We start from the raw sequence: 16,257 nt of genomic DNA on the forward strand, positions 1-16,257 counted from the left end.
AAACTCACCAGACCTAAAAAATGAAGAGGAAATAGGCAGTCTACCTGAATAAGAATTCAGAATAATGATAGTAAAGATGATCCAAAATCTTGGAAATAGAAGAGACAAAATGCAAGAAACATTTAACAAGGACCTAGAAGAACTAAAGATGAAACAAGCAATGATGAACAACACAATAAATGAAATTAAAAATACTCTAGAGGGGATCAATAGCAGAATATCTGAGGCAGAAGAACGGATATGTGACCTGGAAGATAAAATAGTGGAAATAACTACTGCAAAGCAGAATAAAGAAAAAAGAATGAAAAGAACTGAGGACAGTCTCAGAGACTTTGGGGACAACATTAAACACACCAACGTTCGAATTATAGGGGTTCCAGAAGAAGAAGAGAAATAGAAAGGGATTGAGAAAATATTTGAAGAGATTAAGTTGAAAACTTCCCTAATATGGAAAAGGAAATAATTAATCAAGTCCAGGAAGCACAGAGAGACCCATACAGGATAAATCCAAGGAGAAATATGCCAAGACACATATTAATCAAACTCAAAAATTAAATACAAAGAAAACATATTAAAAGCAGCAAGGGAAAAGCAACAAATAACACACAAGAGAATCCCCATAAGGTTAACAGCTGATCTTTCAGTAGAAACTCTGGAAGCCATAAGGGACTGGCAGGACATATTTAAAGTGATGAAGGAGAAAAACCTACAACCAAGATTACTTTACCCAGCAAGGATACCATTCAGATTTGATGGAGAAATTAAAACCTTTACAGACAAGCAAAAGCTGAGAGAGTTCAGCACCACTAAACCACCTTTACAACAAATGGTAAAGGATCTTCTCTAGGCAAGAAACAAAGAGAAGGAAAAGATCTACAATAACAAACCCAAAACAATTAAGAAAATGGGAATAGGAACATACATATCAATAATTACCTTAAATGTAAATGGACTAAATGCTCCCACCAAAAGACACAGACTGGCTGAATGGATACAAAAACAAGACCCATATATATGCTGTCTACAAGAGACCCACTTCAGACCTAGAGACAGATACAGACTGAAAGTGAGGGGATGGAAAAAGATATTCCATGCAAATGGAAACCAAAAGAAAGCTGGAGTAGCAATTCTCATATCAGAAAATAGACTTTAAAATAAAGACTATTAGATGAGATAAAGAAGGACACTACATAATGATCAAGGGATCGATCCAAGAAGAAGATGTAACAATTGTAAATAGTTATGCACCCAACATAAGAGCACCTCAATACAAAAGGCAAATACTAACAGCCATAAAAGGGGAAATTGACAGTAACACATTCATAGTAGGGGATTTTAACACCCCACTTTCACCAATGGACAGATCATCCCAAATGAAAACAAATAAGGAAACACAAGCTTTAAATGATAGATTAAACAAGATGGACTTAATTGATATTTATAGGACATTACATCCAAAAACAGCAGAATACATATTTTTCTCAAGTACTCATGGAACATTCTCTGGGATAGATCAGATCTTGGGTCACAAATGAGGTCTTGGTAAATTTAAGAAAATTGAGATTGTATCAAGTATCTTTTCTGACAACAACGTTATGAGATTAGATATCAATTACAGGAAAAGATCTGTAAAAAATACAAACACATAGAGGCTAAACAATACACTACTTAATAACGAAGTGATCACTGAAGAAATAAAAGAGGAAATAAAAAAATACCTAGAAACAAATGACAATGGAGACACGACGACCCAAAAACTATGGGAGGCAGCAAAAGCAGTTTTAAGAGGGAAGTTTATAGCAATACAATCCTACCTTAAGAAACAGGAAACATCTCGAATAAAAACCTAACCTTGCTCATAAAGCAATTAGAGAAAGAAGAACAAAAATCCCCAAAGTTACCAGAAGGAAAGAAATCATAAAGATCAGATCAGAAATAAATGAAAAAGAAATGAAGGAAATGATAGCAAAGATCAATAAAACTAAAGGCTGGTTCTTTGAAAAGATAAACAAAATTGATAAACCATTACCCAGACTCATCAAGAAATAAAGGGAGAAAACTCAAATCAATAGAATTAGAAATGAAAAAGGAGAAGTAACAACTGACACTACAGAAATAAAAAAGATCATGAGAGATTACTACAAGGAACTCTATGCCAATAAAATGGACAACCTGGAAGAAATAGGCAAACTCTTACAAATGCACAAGCTGCCAAACTGAATCAGGAAGAAATAGAAAATATGAACAGACCAATCACAAGCACTGAAATTGAAACTATGATTAAAAATGTTCCATCAAACAAAAGCCCAGGACCAGATGACTTCACAGGCGAAGTCCATCAAACATTTAGAGAAGAGTTAACACCTATTCTTCTAAAACTCTTCCAAAATGTAGCAGAGGGAGGAACACTCCCAAACTCATTCTACGAGGCCACCATCACCCTGACACCAAAACCAGACAAGGATGTCACAAAGAAAGAAAACTACAGGCCAATATCACCGATGAACATAGAAGGAAATACTATTGAACATAGATTGCAAATACTGTTGATGCAAATACTCAACAAAATACTAGCAAACAGATTCCAACAACACATTAAAAGGATCATATACCATGATCAAGTGGGCTTTATTCCAGGAATGCAAGGATTCTTCAATATACACAAATCAATCAATGTGATACACCATATTAACAAACTGAAGGAAAAAAAACATATGGTCATCTCAATAGATGCAGAGAAAGCTTTTGACAAAATTCAACACCCATTTATGATAAAAACCCACTAGAAAGTAGGCATAGAGGAAACTTTCCTCAACACAATGAAGGCCATATATGACAAACGCACAGACAACATCATCCTCAATGGTGAAAAACTGAAAGCATTTCCACTAAGATCAGGAACAAGACAAGGTTGCCCACTCTCACCAGTCTTATTCAACATAGTTTTGGAAGTTCTAGCCACAGCAATCAGAGAAGAAAAAGAAATAAAAGGAATCCAAATTGGAAAAGAAGAAGTAAAGTTGTCACTGTTTGCAGATGATATGATACTATATATAAAGAATCCTAAAGATGCTACCAGAAAACTACTAGAGATAATCAATGAATTTGGTAAAGTAGCAGGATACAAAATTAATGCACAGAAATCTCTGGCATTCCTATACACTAATGATAAAATATCTGAAAGACAATTTAAGGAAACACACCCATTTACCATTGCAACAAAAAGATTAAAATATCCAGGAATAAATTTACCTAGGGAGACAAAAGACCTGTATGCAAAAACTTATAAGACACTTGAAAGAAATTAAAGATAGTATAAATAGATGGAGAGATATACCATGATCTTGGATTGGAAGAATCAACATTGTGAAAATGACTCTACTACCCAAAGAAACCTACAGATTCAATGCAATCCTTATCAAACTACCACTGGCATTTTTCACAGAAGGAGAACAAAAAATCCACAACTTGTATGGAAACACAAAAGACCCTGACTAGCCAAAGCAATCTTGAGAAAGAAAAACGGAGCTGGAGGAATCAGGCTCCCTGACTTCAGACTATACTACAAAGCTACAGTAATCAAGACAGTATGGTACTGGCTCAAAAACAGAAATATAGATCAATGGAACAGGATAGAAAGCCCAGAGATAAACCCATGCACATATGGTCACCTTATCTTTTATAAAGGAGGCAGGAATGTACAGTGGAGAAAGGACAGCCTCTTCAATATGCGGTGCTGGGAAAACTGGACAGGTACATGTAAAAGTATGAGATTAGAACACTCCCTAACACCATACACAAAAATAAGCTCAAATTGGATTAAATACTTAAATGTAAGGCCAGAAACTATCAAACTGTTAGAGGAAAACATAGGCAGAACACTCTATGACATAAATCACAGCAAGATCCTTTTTGATCCACCTCCTAGAGAAATGGAAATAAAAACAAAAATAAACAAATGGAACCTAATGAAACTTCAAAGTTTTTGCACATCAAAGGAAACCATAAACAAGACCAAAAGACAACCCTCAGAATGGGATAAAATATTTGCAAATGAAGCAACTGACAAAGGATTAATCTCCAAAATTTACAAGCATCTCATGCAGCTCAATAACAAGAAAACAAACAACCCAATCCAAAAATGCGCAGAAGACCTAAATAGACATTTCTCCAAAGAAGATATACAGACTGCCTACAAACACATGAAAGAATGCTCAACATCATTAATCATTAGAGAAATGCAAATCAAAACTACAATGAGATATCATCTCACACCAGTCAGAATGGCCATCATCAAAAAATCTAGAACCAATAAATGCTGGAGAGGGTGTGGAGAGAAGGGAACCCTCTTGCACTGCTGGTGGGAATGTGAATTGGTACAGCCACTATGGAGAACAGTATGGAAGTTCCTTAAAAATTACAAATAGAACTACCATATGACCCAGCAATCCCACTACTGGGCATATACCCTGAGAAAACCATAATTCAAAAAGAGTCATGTACCAAAATGTTCATTGCAGCTCTATTTACAATAGCCAGGAGATGGAAACAAACTAAGTGTCCATCATTGGATGAATCGATAAAGAAGATATGGCACATATATACAATGGAATATTACTCAGCCATAAAAAGAAAAGAAATTGAGTTATTTGTAGTGAGGTGGATTGACCTAGCATCTGTCATACAGAGTGAAGTAAGTCAGAAAGAGAAAGACAAATACTGTATCCTAACACTTATATATGGAATTTAAGAAAAAAAAATGTCATGAAGAACCTAGGGGTAAGACAGGAATAAAAACACAGACCTACTAGCAAATGGACTTGAGGATATGGGTAGGGGGAAGGGTAAGCTGTGACAAAGTGAGAGAGTGGCATGGACATCTATACTCTACCAAACGTAAGGTAGAAAGTTAGTGGGAAGCAGCCACATAGCACAGGGAAATCAGCTCGGTGTTTTGTGACCACCTAGAGGGGTGGGATAGGGAGTGTGGGAGGGAGGGAGGCGCAAGAGGGATGAGATTTGAGAACATATGTATATGTATAACTGATTTACTTTGTTATAAAGCAGAAACTAACACACCATTGTAAAGCAATTATACTCCAATAAAGATGTAAAATAAAAAGCAATGTTGAAATGACTATCCTTTCCTAGTTGAATTATCTTGGCCCCTTAGCTGAAAATGAACAGGCTACATAATGGGTCTTTTGTAATCTGTCCCAATTTGTCTACCCTAACACCCATACACCTAGTCTTGATTACTGTTAATGTAAACTGTCTTGAAATCAGATATTATAAGTCCTCCAATTTGTTTTTACTTTGTCAAAATTGATTTGACCATTCTAGGTCTTTTGTATTTCTATATAAATTTGAGATCGGTTTGTCACTTTCTACAAAAAGGAGCCTGTGGATATTTTGACTAGAATTGCAGTTTTGGAAGAATGTTTGTAGAGAATTGATAGCAATATCAAGTGTTGCAATTCATAATCATGATATATCTCTCCAGTCATTTAGTATTCTTTATTTCTCTCAGGAAATGTTATGTATTTTATCATTTGTTAAATTTATTTTAAAATGATTTTATATCATTTGTTAAATTTATTTTTTGAGACTTTATATAATTTGTTAAATTTATTCCTTAAATGACATTGCAAATGGAATTGCTTTAATTTGAATTTCCAATTAATATTCATATATAAACTAAATTAACTTTTAAATGTATCCTGTGAACTTGCTAAAGTCACTTATTAATTGTAGTAGATTGTTTTGGAGATTCCTGAGGAATTTTTTAGTAGATGGCACATGATTTAAAAATAAAGACAGATTTACTTTTTCCTTTCTAAAAAACAAAACAAAAACTAATGAGTTGATTAATTATCATTCTTCTCTGGTTATCAATCTCTTTTGAATGATTTTCAAATCATGGATGTAATATACATTATGCTCTGAATCTCTTGCCTTATTACTATTTTTGGTTTACAAATTATATTAATTTTGACCATGAGAGCTTCTTTAAATTTGTCTTTTGAATTCTTTGACCCAAACCTAGAGGTCATTGGTAACTTCCTTGCTGTAAGATTTGTAAAGCTTGCCCATACTTAAACACTTATTTCATCAGATTTGAAATCAGCAATTTCTACAACTGTCCTGGCTCCTTGTGATGTGACCACAATTTGGAAATTCAGCGTATTCACTGCTTCTTAGTTATTTGTTGTTTTTCATCCTCTTCATTGGATAGATCAAGAGCTATATTTGTGATGCAATAAGTAATGAAATCATGTGGCTACTTTATAAGATCTTTACATCACTTCTATCTTACATTTTCATCTACTTCCTTCAATGCTGAAAAATTCCAGTTGTCAAGGACACTGAAGATGCTAGAATTAAAATATTACATAATTACCCATTAATTTTATCTCACATTACACACAGTGAATCAAAATTATAATAGTGACAACTACCACTAGTAATATGATTACCAAAAACTCTATACATTTTTATTTTGCAGTCTTTCTTATAATTCAACATAATACATTAGTGAGTATTATCAAATTAATGTGTTCCAAATGACTTAGACTAATCCCTTTCTATGCCTCCAAGTATATGCCTTGGTTTAGTTCACATAATGAAACATTTCAGAAATTTAAAATATTTTTAATAGTTTCATTTTTACTTAAAATTTTTGCATAGCTCCAAGTTAAGTCTTGGAAATAGGTCACATTTAAAGAAAAGTAAACTCTATCCCTGTTATGTCTACTCTATTCCCTCCCTCTCTTACAAGTTCATTCATTCATTTATTATTTTATGATTTATCCTTCCATCGTTTTTTAGGAATAGCCCTCTTTAGATGAGAGTAGCACATTATATTTTAGTATATGGTTTGTTTTAGGGAGTTTTGCATTTTTGTTCCTATGTTTGCTTTAATATTAACATCATTTTCTGGTATCCTTTCAAGAATTATTTTCTATTGGTGCTTTGCTAAGAAGATTGAAAATATCTAATAAACTTTTCTTCCCCTACTCCAGCCTCTCCCATATCATAGAATTTGAAGTAATATCATTTTACTTTCAGGTAATAACTGTTATTATATATTTTGACATGCTCTTTCCATTGTCCTCATTTTTTTTATAATTTAACCATATGTTTTGTCAAAGCATATCCCTATGATACACAATTTATCCCATATAACCATAGTTTATTCTTAGTTCCAAATGCAATGTTTTTATATACTCATGATCTTTTTTATCTATATTCTTCCAATTATTTTGGTAATCTAAAGTTCATTCTTAGTGGATTTTTTAGAAAAGTCTCATGAGACTAAAATTCTCTGGGATTTTGCATTTTGATTACTTTAATTCTGCTTTTATTTTGAAAATCAGTTTGTCAACATATCATATACTTGATTCACACGTTCTTTCCTTGAATAAGCATTGGCAACTGACGTAGAGTTGTTATTAAAAAGTTCTGATGACATGATGATCTTTCTCTCATAAGTGATTTATTTAGAGGTCTTCATTTTTATTTCAAAAGAGTATTTTAAGATTTATTTTTGTGTTTTACTAGGCTAAGTCTCAGAATTGATCATTCTAGTGACTTTTCAATTTCTTAAATATTTGTTATTAGTATTTGTGTCCTTCAATTTTTCTTCTTTTGAAATTCCTATCACACATATGTTGATCTTCTTTGCATATGTTTTACATTTACCATTTCCTTTCAAATCCTGAGATGTGTTACTTCTTTTCCACTTTTAATATTCTTCCTTTTCAACTTCTATTTAGCTTGAGGAATTATCTGTTGTTTTAATTCCTGTTTATGCTTTTTCTACTTTAATACTAATTTCTGAAATATTTTTATTTTATTCTAATTCTTTCTTGATTTCTGTAATTTCATTCCTGATTTTCCCTAATTGTAATTTGTGTTGTTCTTTCATGATTTTTTGGGCAGTCCCAACTTGTGCAATAAGGAAAGAAAAGAAAAGCAAAAAGTATATAGAGAAGACTGTCAGCAAGTCTATTTGGCCTCATGCCAGGGCCAAAATCTCAACCTAGCTCTTTTTTATTAGTCATAAAACTGATATTAACATATTTACATATCTATCTGATAATAACATTTTTTGGTTCTATACGAGGCAGAAAATTCCAACACAAGTATACTATATATATTATGAATATGTAAGGATAAGACTGTCTTTGTGTGGATAGATGGTTTGGATTGGGTCCCTCTGGTTGGAGGGGTACCGGCTTGGAGTTAAGGAAAGAAATTGTGAAATTGTTCATCGCCAGTCATGAGCTAAGGAGTGTGAGTTATTCAAATATGTCTTTGGAGTTAAGGAAAGAAATTGTGAAATTGTTCATTGCCAGTCATGAGCTAAGGAGTGTGAGTTATTCAAATATGCACCTGAGAGCCATGTAATTCAAATATGCACCTGAGAGCCATCATTATGTAGAAATACCAATCTCTACATCTGAAAAACAAAAGTTAAATGTCAGTCAATATGAGTGAACCAACTAAAGAGAAGATTGAAAGAATAATTGTTATAATGAGATTCCTGAGAATATACACAATTGGCTCTACTGCCTGTGGAAAGAAAAAAAAACATGTTCCCTACTGTAACTGGGTGGCAAAGGAGAGGATAGTTGTCAGATTTGTAGGTCTGGTAGCAAGAAGATGAGATCATTCCCAACTGATGGTCTTTTGATACAGCCACTATGGAGAACAGTATGGAGGTTCCTTAAAAAACTAAAAATAGAACTACCATATGACCCAGCAATCCCACTATTGGACACATACCCTGAGAAAACCATAATTCAAAAAGAGTCATGTACCATAGTGTTCATTGCAGCTCTATTTACAATAGCCAGGAAGTAACCTAAGTGTCCATTGACAGATGAATGGATAAAGAAGATGTGGCACATATATACAATGGAATATTACTCAGCCATAAAAATAAATGAAATTGAGTTATTTGTAGTAAGATGGGGGGACCTAGAGTCTGTCATATAGAGTGAAGTAAGTCAGAAAGAGAAAAACAAGTACCATATGCTAACACATATATATGGAATCTAAACAAAAAAAACAAATTTCTGACAAACTTAGGGACAGGACAGGAATAAAGACACAGATGTAGAGAATGGACTTGAGGACATGGGGAGGGGGAAGTGTAAGCTGGGACAAAGTGAGAGAGAAGCATTGACATATATACATTACCAAATGAAAAATAGATAGCTAGTGGGAAGCAGCAGTATCACACAGGGAGATCAACTCTGTGCTTTGTGACCACTTAGAGGGGTGGGATAGGGAGGGTGTGAGGGAGATGCAAGAGCGAGGGGATATGGGGATATTTGTATACATATAGCCGATTCACTTTGTTGTACAGCAGAAACTAACACAACGTTGTGAAGCAATTATACTCCAATAAAGTTGTTAAAAAAAAAATAGAGGTGAGACCATTTGCTGAGGGTGTCTTCCAAGAGACAGATATAGCATTAAAAATGCAAAGAGCATGGACAAGATTTGAATCAAGCCTGTTTTAGACAGTTAAAGAGTACATTAATCAGTAAAATGTTGGATACTCACAATCACGTTTACATTTACACATATGTATACATTCCTCTATATCACTTATAAATACAAATTTACTCACAAATAAAAGTGAGACCAAATATATACAATACAGTTTTTTTAAAAAAGTTATCCCTGAGAAATGAGATAACAGGTAATTTAATTTTAAAAATATCATGTTTATCTTTTTTTTCCTAAAATGAAAATGTATGAATTTTACTAACAAATTTTTAAGGATTGAGGCAGGGTTTTATAGAGTCATGGGACAGTACTAATTTATGATTTAGAGACAATAATTTGGCTAAGCCCAGAAGCACGAATACTTAGGTGAAGAAATTACATGAAAGAGCATCTTCCCAACTTATCCTCTAAAGATTTTATAAAATGAAAACCAAGAAATACTAGAGCAGAATTTGAAGATTGCCAGTATCAAGCAGAGCATGATGTCAACAACATTTCTAAAGATGAATTATGTGTACCTTGACCTAAGTTTAATAGTAGTTTACATTGTTTTATAACTTTCCAAACTCATATTGAAATGAACGAGTCAGTTCCATATTTAATCCACACAATCGATGTCAGGATGCCTCTCATTCTTAATAAGAAGGTATTGCAGTACAGAGGGAATGAGACATTTTTCTGTGAGTGACATTGCAAGGTAATAGCAGAACTGGGATCAAAATTCAACTCCTCCATATGCTTAATTTTGTACTCAGCTGAATGGAGTCCATATGACTTTTTCTGTGCTGCTACCATCCTCCAAAGTCTGCATATGTTTTATATGCTGCTCTATTAAGAAGGGTCCCTAAACAGATGCAATAGTTAAAATACATGAGAATAAGCAAGATTTGAAGAGATAGTATTATAATCAATCAAGCTAAAATTAGTTTCCTCCTATTTCCAATATTCATCCTGACCAAAAATGTTCCAAGCCCATTGGTTAAGTCAGACAGCAACCAGGTGGGATATATCCGTTTCTGTGTTTTAGATACACTTTAAACAACTTGGGTTCAAATAAAGTTTAAAGTTGTGTCAGGAGAGTCAAAATTTCCCAAACTCAGGTAGAGATTTGTTTTCCATCCAGGTGTCATACAGATGTTATGTTTCAGTGTTAAAGATAATATAAATTAAAACTATTCTCAGCCCCCTTGTTTTCAGTTCCTATTTCTGTCTGGTTGATTGAACTCCCCCAACAAAGATTTATCATAGAAGATATATTCCTAGTATTATTTTATTCTTTCTCCACCTCTAATTACATGTAATGTGTGATGTTTTCATGTCTCTGGGGAAAAAAAAAACAACACCTAAGATTTTAGCTTCCAGATTTTGTTCCACTGTGACCTTGGAAGAGATGTTGCACATTTTGAGGTACGGTTTAGCTGTTAAACAACTTATATCACTGTGTCCTGCTGGTATTTATCAAAATTCTCTGGCATTATTTCTTAAACTTAACTTCATCTAGAAATACTGGAGAGTTACAGAATTCCACACCTTACTGGATTCCTGTTAGAGTAACTGCATAATTTATTGTACAAATAGCACGCTTTTGCAAGTGAAAGGGGCAATATTAAAAATAATGCTGAAACAACAGGCTTAAAGTGTAACTCTCTGAGGCAAACCAGGATACAATGTCTAGAAACAAACTATGTGAAGCCTACAACCTATATCCCTAGATGGCTACAGGGTACCATTTACATATCAAACAATGTTTCTTTCCCCAAACCAAATTATTTCCTCAATTTTCCGTCTATGTATATTGTACCATAATTCTCCTAACCCTTATAGTTTACAATAGCAAAATCATTTTTTTCACTTCTTCTCTTTCCTTTGCTTGGAATAGCCATTCATCAGTCAAGCACTTTTCATTGTTTTCCTTTACAATCTCTCTTGGATTAACATGCTCCCTTTACTCTTAGCATCCAAGCACTACCTGAACACCATCCTAACCTCATTCTGTCCTACTTAAAAACTTACTTTCCCAAATATCTATCCAGTTAATAAGTATAGACTTTTTCTGTTGGTCTTTAGATAAATATATCTGTTAGCTGAATACTTAATATCTAGTAAGACCACCACGTGCACACATGCTATGCTCACACACGCACACACAACACACACACACTGTTCTCTCTATTACCTTAGTATTTTGTTCCTGCTGAACCCTGTTCTTAAATTGCCCTTCAAGGTAAAGTACAACGTGGTGGAAGAGCACAGAGTCTAGCATAATCCATCACTAACTTGATCTGTAGGTCTGGGAAAGTTACTTAATTTCTTTTTGCCTTCTTCCCTCATTTATTATCAGGGTTTGTTCTGGAAGGCTTTGTTGCCAGAGGCTGCCCTGTGCATTGCAGGGTGTTTAAGGTGTAAACCAAATACCCCTCTGAGACACAGATTTCTTCCAGAATTCAGCAAGCCAAACAGGAAAAGGTGGTAAGAAAGGCTGTCAAGGTTGGGTCATGTTCTTTGCCATGGGACTCCAAATATCATTGAAATCTCAGAGTGGGTAGCAGGAATTTCCTTAAAATATTTGGAACCGTTCCCAGGGTGGTTTTTTTTTCAAGACGGATACATTTTTCCTTTCCAAAGGCCTCTATTGCTATCACTCTCAGCCAGAGGAAAAGAGAAATTTCCTTAGAAGGATGACTACAATATTAACAGCTGAGCAGACATAAATGAAATGGAAAACTGAGTGCATAAGAAAAGCGATGAAGGGAAAATTTTAATATTACTAGACCAGGGTCCAAAGTAATGAAAAATAGAAAGATAGGAATATTTTCATAGAGCAGCCTGACATGACTTTACCAAAAACAGCCAAGTCCAGAAATCCACTGAGAAGCAATATCTTAATACCAGATGCAATTTATAGTAAGAGTAATTAGAGAAATATCTCTTAAAGGTTTGGACAGTAAAAGCAGTGGTTAGAGAAATTCTGGATGAATTTGAATGGGCAGTATGAAAGATTGTTATAGAATATTTAAAGCACTATAAGTAGATTTTTTCCATTACCAAGATGAAGCTACATTTCCTGTGTCTTAAGAGAACAACACCCAAGAAATTTATAGAATTATGACTCTAAAAAAATACCAACAAAGATGATGCATATTTTCCTGGCAGTCAGGTAGGGCAATGATAGAGCTGGTCCAAGCCTGAGTTGGATGTTGATTTAATGGGAGAGCATCTCCTTCTGGGTAGAATTATCTCACTCAGGGGGGTGAAGTTGGACAAGATTTAGGTAAACAATAGATGCCTTTGGTAGACTCAGAACTTTGTATCTCACTTCAAGAGGACTTAGAGTATGCTTTGGTAGCAAAATCTAGAAGAGTTGTGTTAGAAGGATGAATATCTGGACCAAAAATCAAAGGAAAAGAAAACAATGTTGCACTAAAATCCATCAAACAGTACTAGGTTTACATGTGCTGAAAGAACAGAACAACAGCAAAGAGAAATAAAATATTAGAGGCATATCCTACTGTTGATGGCAAAAAAGTAAAAATGCTGTTCAAAGATTTGACATTCCATATTTCTAGAACCACAAGTTTTATTAACACCAATAGCAGCTACAATTTAGGCATCTGCAAAAAGTGATTCTCTAGTTAGAACAAATACGGAGTTCAGGGAGAAAACAGTCATAGGAAATGGGTTTCACCCACCATAGCTATTCCAAAGCAAGAAGTGATGGAAATTGCCAGTGGGTCCTGAAGTAACTATACTCGCTCACCAAAGTAAAGCTGGTGCTCTCTATCCTGGCTGTAGTTAGAGTTACCTGGGAAGCTATTAAAACTCCCATTGCCCAAATTGGGCTGCAAACCCCTTACAGGGAGATGTGCTCCTCAGTAGTTTAAAGCCCCTTAGACAATAAAATGTGTTGCCAAAGTTGCAAACCACAGTGCGAGAGGCTCTGTCATTATTACTGACAAGATTAAGGTCACTTTCAATGCAGCACTGGGATGCCAGAAAGAGTGTACCAAGGTGAATGGTGATTAAGGGGGGTTGTCTATAAAAGATGGGAAAGAAAGAAACTTATAACCTAGAGACTGGAGCAAATTTCTAAGCTTTGCAAGAAAGTGGTGGGATCTTAAATACCACCCCCAGAAAGAGAGAAGGTAGTATGCATACCTCCTCCCCCAATACAGGGTGTCAATATTCACCTCTCACTGGGAGATTTCTCCCAGTTGAGTTTAAAGTCACTCATACAACTATTCCAGACAATCAGCATAAGCTAGCATCTCAAATCTGAAACCAAGATTTTCTCCATCTAACCTGTTCACTGAGGTACCAAGCACTTTTCCCTACGGTTCTTATCAACACTCAGTCCTGGATTCTAGAAACATGATTTTGCCTGGGATAACTGCTCTTGGGCTGAGATTAGATAGATAGATAGATAGATAGATAGATAGATAGATAGATAGATAGATAGATAGACAGATAGATGATAGATAGATAGATTCTTTTCAGATACTTTTCCCTTATTGATTATTGTAAAATATTAAGTATAGATCTCTGTGCTATACAGTAGGTCCTTGTTGGTTATCTATTTTAGTCAAAATAGAAAGAAAATCATTTTAGCTTATCTATAAGACTGGTTTTAATTTTAATCGATATGTAGATTTAGTAAGGAAATAAATTTCAAAATTTCATCCAAGATAGCTCAGCTTTAAAGCAATCATTTAAAATGTTTTTCTCACACCAGGCTACAGTACAGAGTTAGAAAACAGTGCAGCATTTCCACCCAAACAAATACCCAGATGATCATGAAGATCATGATGATAATGATGATGATGATGATGGTGATGAAGATGATGGTGAAGATGATGATGATGGTGATGATGATTACTGAGATCCTCACAGCAGGTCTGGCAAAGGAAGCAGGCTGAGGTCAGACCGTGCAGCATATGTGTGGAAACCTGTGGTTACAAGGATGGTCTCAATGACAACAACGAGGACAAGACCCTTGGCCAAATGTGTCCCAAATGTCCATCTTGTTCCTGGCATAGAATTTGGTTTTTAAATGACAAAACATATGGAGAATGCATTTCTTCAGTTTGGAATCCATCTGCCACCATTCACCACCTCCAATTTTTTATTATAAGGACAGATTTATACTGTAGCATTATCTTTTTTCATTCTAACATCGGGCTAAGCAATCAGGTTTGAAAACAAGGTCACCCCAGAGTATTGCAAGAGTGTGCTTTCATTGACAGCAGAAGATTAAAAAAAAAAAGCAGAGATTCTATGACTGAATATGGGAGACTCCAGTTAAAGACTACAAGTACTTCAGGAGGGACACATCTTTTGCTGCTTTCTAAAAACAAAATCCATAATAAAGAGAGCAGATAGCATTCTTTGGCAATTTCCACTCTTGGGTCCTAGGATATTACAGGATATTTTGTTCATCGTTATCTTTTATTTTTCTCCTAATTTAGTTTTTTTTTTCTTCTTTGACTCCTATAAGGGTACTTGGGGATTCTTATCCATTGTGTCAATCAAGATGTAGCTTCAGGAAAAAGAAAACTCTTAATATCCAGTCTCTACAAAGGGAGTGGTTGATTCTTGTCACTAAATGTTACTGATGTTTAATCCTATAAGAGCTACTTCAAGAGTAATTTTAACCATGCAGCTGGTTCAGTTGGGATAAAAAGACTTTTAAACTCTCAGGTCTAAAGCAACATTGAGAAATGAATGTGCTTTAATGTGATTTCTTGTAATTGGAGTGGAGGGAAGAATGTTTTATTAACTATTTCAATACATACATATGCTAGGTGAAAGTCATATAAAGTAAAATTGAGAGCTGCCATAGAAAGTGAAAATGTTCAGTTGTAGGTGATTATGCTGACGGCTCTCTCACTTTCATACTACAGAATTCCAGAGACGGAAGTCCGTGGTGTACTAGGGAACTTCTACAGACCCCCAAGACCACAGCTACCCAGTCAGTATCAGCATATATTCTACCATCACTTCTATAAATTCTCCAGGCTCCTAGGTAAAGACAGTCCTTCCAATTATGAGCTAGATCCTATCTCATCCTGCCTGTTCAAAGACATTATGCAAACAAATCTCTGTTCTTTGTACTACATTTTTCCTCATCTACTGAGTGACCCCCATCAGCATATAAACCTGCTATTACTTATCTCATATTAAAATAAATAATTTAAAAATCTTCTTTGACCCCATTTCTCAGTCAGATACTCGTCCATTACTAAATGTTCTTTTGTAGCCAAAAATTATGAAAGGATTATTTATAATCCTTCTTTTCAATTTCTCTCCTCCAATTCTCTCCTAAATCTTTGCCAACTAGAAATCTATCTCCAGCCCTGTACTGAAACTGCTCTTTTCAGAGCCACTAATGACCTCCAATGTTCAATTCTCAGTCCTCATCTTACTTGACCTAACAGCAACATTTGACACAGAATAGACGATCGTGTTCTCCCTGACACATGTTCTTCATTTGGCTTTCAGTGAAACACTCTGTTTCCTTCCAGTGTCATTGGCCATTCAGCCTTAGTTTCTGCGGTAGATTGTATTAATAGATACAATCATTCACTACCTCAATGCATACATCTTTGCAGAAAAACTTTACAATGCCTTCCCCTTGTGGGTGTAGCTTATTTCTCCTTTGTCTGAGTTTGGGTTAAAACATGTAACTTGTTTTGGCCAATGGTTTATTAACAAATGTTTTATAAGCAGAGGCTTGAAAAGGGC

Source organism: Lagenorhynchus albirostris, chromosome 5 (assembly GCF_949774975.1).
Source record: "Lagenorhynchus albirostris chromosome 5, mLagAlb1.1, whole genome shotgun sequence".
Classification (NCBI taxonomy): Eukaryota; Metazoa; Chordata; class Mammalia; order Artiodactyla; family Delphinidae; genus Lagenorhynchus; species Lagenorhynchus albirostris.